The 5,476-nt window shown below is 42.6% G+C and overlaps 1 long non-coding RNA gene across 1 annotated transcript; it reads left to right on the top strand.

The window, feature by feature from the left end:
• The first annotated feature begins 83 nt into the window (after positions 1–83).
• On the top strand, positions 84–2,616 carry LOC120227581. The gene is made up of 2 exons (XR_005527288.1): positions 84–120; positions 2,269–2,616. It is a non-coding gene; the product is annotated as an uncharacterized LOC120227581 (long non-coding RNA).
• Positions 2,617–5,476: the final 2,860 nt, after the last annotated feature.

Below are 5,476 nucleotides of genomic sequence, written 5' to 3'. Positions count from 1 at the left end.
CGTGTCTTCCTCCAGGTGCGGGAAGAATACAGGAAATGCATTACCAGGAAGACCAAACGCAGCTCCGAGTCTCAGACCTCAGAGATGTTACTGTCCTCTGTCCCCTCCACTTCTAAAACGGTGAGAGACGGTGTGTTTTGCGCAGACTTCCGTTCAAACGGAACTGCCGCTTAGCAATACCAGCACTGTGCATGGAGAACCAGCTGTGAGCTGTGTGTCCATGTATATTTTTGCACATTTGACAAAGTGTGGTGTTGGGGTTCAAGAGTTGGGGTTCAGGCACCAGGCAGCCTGGGCTTAAATCCCGACTTTGTCCCATGGTAGCTGTGTGAACTAAAAAAGATAAAATGACTCATACAGATATAACGTGACCGTACATTAAGGATTTTATTCTACTCTATCATCATGAGGGGGTGAAGAAAATGTTAAACTGGCTCAAAAGAGACTTCAAAGAACATACGTACATTTTATATAACATTATATAATAGGTATCAAATAGCTCTTATTTATAGTATTTATTATATATATATGTATTATGTCTGTTCCTTGCATTCTTTTTTGAGCCAGTGATAACATCTGCCAAGTTCCCTTGTTGATAATTTTATATATAATCACATACATATATAGAATTCGACATATAATTAGAAAGTTACATATTATATATTATACAGTTTTATATAAAATTTCATAGTACCATAAAATGAATTCTATAAATGTATAAATTACATGACTTATGCTACACATATATAATTTCAGAAACATTGAAAGGAACATGCAAGGGGTATCTGGGTGGCTCAGTAGGTTAAGCATCCGACTTTGGCTCAAGTCATGATCACATGGTTTGTGGGTTCGAGCCACGCATTGGGCTCTGTGCTGACAGCTAGCTCAGATCCTGGAGCCTGCTTCGGATTCTGTATCTCCTTCTCTCTCTGTCCCTCCCCTACTCACACACACACTCTCTCAGAAATAAATAAAACATTAAAAAAATTTGTTTTAAAGATATGAACGTGCAAAAGCAGGCAAGACTGATTTTTACTCATAATTTTCCATTGCTACTATTGCTATTTAAAACTTACAGAGTTGTAGGGGCACCTCGGTGGTTCAATTGGTTAGGTGTCCCACTTTCGCTAAGGCATGATATCACAGATGGTGAGTTTGAGCCCCATGTTCAGCTCTGTGCTGACAGCTCAGAACCTGGACCCTGCTTCAGATCCTGTGTCTCCCTCTCTCTCTGCCCTTGTGCCACTCATGCTCTGTCTCTCTCTGTCTCTCAATAATAAATAAATGTTTAAAAAAATGTTTTAACTTTACAGAGTTGCTGGGGCGGCTGGGTGGCTCAGTTGGTTAAGTGTCCGACTTCAGCTCAGGTCATGATATCAAAGTTCGTGGGTTTGAGTCCCTTGTCGGGCTCTGCTCTGAGAGCTAGCTTGGAGCCTGGAGCCTGCTTTGGATTCTGTATCTCCCTCTCTCTCTGCCTCTCCCCTGTTCATGCTGTCTGTCTCTCTCTCTATGTGTCTCAGAAAAAAATAAAACATTTTTTAAAAACTTACAGAGATGTAAAACTGCACTTTACACAATAGCTCTTTTATCCCCCATTACAATTTTTTTCACTGATTTATCCAAGAACAAGTAACTAAGATTCAGTGGCTTAATTAAATAGAAAAAAATACTAATTTGTTTTTGCAAAAGTTGAAACCCAGAGTTAGGTGTTGCTGATATTGGTTATGTTGCTCAGGGGTGTTGGAAAGGATTTAGGTTTTCTCAACTTTTCCATTCCACTATGAGCTTGTTGACCGTTCATCAAATGATTTCCATGGTTGCAAGATGGTTGCCAAAGCTCCAGACATCATGACCACATTAAAAGCAAGAAGAGGGATAGGGAGAAGCCTCAAATTCTCCTTTCAGGCTTCCCTCTTTCAGAGGAAACAAAATCTTTCCCAGAAACCCCTCATTGGGTTTCCCTTCCAGTAATTGGTCAGAACTGTATCACATGACCTTACATAGGTACAAAGGAATTTGACAAAGCAAGTATTTGGCTTTCCTGCTTCTAGAGTGGAAGCTATGAATGGTGAAGAGGTTGAGAATAGCTTTAGAGTTTGCCATTAGTGCCTGTCACCATAGAGGCGATCCTTGTTAATGTTGTAATGTTCATCCTTCTAGTGTTTGTTTCCATCTCTCTGTATTTATAAGACCCAAGTATTTACAACCCCCCGGAATCATATTGTACTAATCCTGCTGCTGATTCTAATTCTGATTTCTCTCTCACAGGGATGACGATCTTTCTTACTGCCAGTATGCTATGCAGCAACGTTTGAGGAAAGCCAATGCCTCCGGGAGCCGTCTCTGAAATCACAGCTTAATGGGCAGAGGCAGAGTCCTGCCTGTCTCAGAACCCTCTGGGAACCAAGAATTTCTGTTTCAGATGATCAGTTCTGCTCTTTGAGTTTCCAGAGTTTTGAGGGAGTAATAGACCCCAGCGCAATGGCACAGCCAAGATTATCTGGCTACCATTTTTGTTTCTCCTAAGTCCATTGGCGTATGGCTCCAGGTGTACCTCTCCAGCACCCGTCATGTGTCTGACTCAGAGTGGCCCTCAATAAATGATTTGTCATATGACTGATCTACCTAGCCTTTGACATAGATTTCCGCTGCTTTTAAGGAAACAGTCAGTGAAACAGTAATGGCGGCCCCAGAGTATGAATAAAACACATAGACCTGTAGGCTAGTTTTGCATGGACACTTACAAGAGTTCGATTGGTGAGTAGGAGCTCTGGGTGGTGCAGGATCCCAGTATTTCATGGAGGGTTGCTTGATTGCAACACCCTTTGAAAAGTATTCTGGTTTCCTGGAAGCTTTCAGGGATCCAACGTCTCTCTTCCTCCAGGGACTTTCCTAGACCTTGTGTGGGAATCACACTGCTCACAACGTTATCGCCATCCCTCATTGTCCTTCATGCTCCATGGAATCTTGGTTGCCAGAGGGAGAAGAGGGAGATGAACGTTTTAAATGTAGGTATATCTTCTGTGCTCGCTTTGGGAGTACATATATTAAAATTGGACCAATGAAATGAAGAATCCTCCTTTCCATGGCCACTCTTATACCTCCCTACTCAAAGTGTGGTCTGTGCATCAGACAGATCAGCATCACCTTGCTAGAAAAGCAAGATCTCAGGACCCACCTCATATTGGCTGAACCAGAACTTGCATTTTCATGAGAGCCCCAAGGGATTTCTGTTGTATCTACAAATGTTTGTTCTAGAATATTCTGGAATATTCTTCTGTTTGCCATGATGATAGCAGATTTTGCCTTTAAAACCAGAAAGGAAAATATCTTCTTGACTTTTGGACTTTGCATCTGCCATTCCCTCTTCCTAGGACACTTTTCCTCAAAACCCGTCTAATTTCTACCTTTTCATGAGTCTCTGTCATCACTCCCACCACGGATAATTCCATGAATCTTCTGAAGTAGGATTGGATATACCTCTGAGTGTCCCTAGGGCTTCATGCTTTCTAGCCCTGTATTACAATTTCGCTGTCTCTTAGGCAGCTCCAGCTTGAAGTGAGCTCTATAATTACAGGGAATTCTATCTAGTAGATTCTCCATAAGTATGTTGAATGAATGAGTAAGATGAATGATTACTCTCCATTTTGAGGGTAAGGAAACTGAGGCTCAGAGAGGCTAAATAACTTCCTCAACATCACACAGCTGTAGGTGGCTGAGCTGTGCTGTGAGATCCTGACCACAGAGCTCCTTCCAGATCCCTTGTCCTTCTCCTTCTCTTCCTTTGACCCCAGGAATTCTTAGTTTGAGGCTACAGAGGAAAGACCAAATATTTACGTTGAGTCAAGTTACCACCTAAGATTCAGTGAACTTAGTAATGATCATGTGGTGGACAATTTGATAACATTAAACTTGGTTAATGGAGGATCAGTTTCTTTTAATGTTTGTTTATTTTGGGGGGAGGAGGAGAAAGGGACAGAGGATCTGAAGTGGGCTCAGTGCTGACAGCAGCAAGCCCAATGTGGGGCTCAAACTCACAAACTGTGAACTCGTGACCTAAAGCGAAGTCAGATGTTCAACAGACTGAGCCACCTATGTGCCCAGAGGCTCACTCTTTCTTATTTGTGGCAGTCACAGTTTGAGAAGGAAGCTGATGCATGAGTTCATCTATGGTAGGTTGGTCTTCAGAGCTTGGCTTGTCCAGAGTGTTCTTTTGTTTCAGTTTGTTTTTAAATATAATTTATTGTCAAATTGGCTAACTTATGGTGTATGAAGTGTGCTCTTGGTTCTTGGGGTAGATTCCTGTGGTTCATCACTTACATACAACACCCAGTGTTCATCCCAACAAGTGCCCTCCTCAGTGCCCGTCACCCATTTCCCCCTCTCACCCATACCTGCATCCACCCTCAGTTTATTCAAGTCTTTTATGGTTTGCCTCCCTCCCTCTCTGTAACTATTTTTCCCCTAACATTCCCCCCTGGTTTTCTGTTAAGCTTCTCAAGATCCACATATGAGTTTAGACATATGGTATCTGTGTTTCTCTGACTGACTTATTTCACTCAGCCTAATACTTTCCAGTTCCATCCATGTTGCTGCAAATGGCTTGATTTACTTCTTTCCTGTTGCCAAGTAGTATTCCATTGTATGTACAAATCACATCTCCTCGATTCATTGGTTAGTTGATATTGTCCAGAGTGTTCAATACAGAGGCGACAGTTCTAGGAGGTAGTGAAGTAGGAGACTGCAAGACTCCTACCCATCACCTCACCCCTTGTGATAGGTTCATTGCATCCATGGCCTCAAGAGGTGGCCTCTGTCTCTCCACACCCCTTCCCTGTAACTTTGTAACCTCTTTCTGCTCTCATCCTGCCTTGGCTTTGACACTGGCTTTGGTCAAGAGAATAACTCAAAGGCAGAGGATTTCAAAATTGGGTGTGCATTCCTTCTTGCTCTTGACACAATGAGTTGTGTTCTTGCATCCTTGCCTCTGCCCTGAGAACATACCCAGCTAACCTGCTGGAGGGGTGAGTGACATGGAGGAGAGTTACGTCGTCGTCCTCAGTCAGCCACCTGGCCAACTTGTAGTCACGTGAGTGAGCCCAGCTAAGATCGGCAGAGCTGCTCAGTCAACCCATACACTCAGGAGGAGCAAGCGAATATCATTGTTTCAAGGCATTGAGTTTCATAGGTGGTTTGCTATCAAGTGTTATTTGCGGTAATTACTAATGGATACAGTAACCAATGGATTATCAACATTTTGCATTTAATTGCAACAATTTGGAATATACAAAAAGAAGGGTTTGGGACTTCATTTCCTCCTAGCTATCAGGATCTATAAATTTGTAATGCTTAAAGTTCTTTTTATAAAAATGTTTTTAATGGGGCGCCTGGGTCGCTTAGTCGTTTAAGCATCCGACTTTCTCTTAGGTCATGATCTCGCGGTTCATGGGTTCAGGCCCCACGTCGGGCTCTGTGC

Source organism: Hyaena hyaena, unplaced genomic scaffold (genome assembly GCF_003009895.1).
Source record: "Hyaena hyaena isolate Hyena2069 unplaced genomic scaffold, ASM300989v1 scaffold_2539, whole genome shotgun sequence".
Classification (NCBI taxonomy): Eukaryota; Metazoa; Chordata; class Mammalia; order Carnivora; family Hyaenidae; genus Hyaena; species Hyaena hyaena.
The sequence above is the reverse complement of the archived record's forward strand: the minus strand, read 5'-3'. Positions and strand labels throughout refer to the sequence as shown.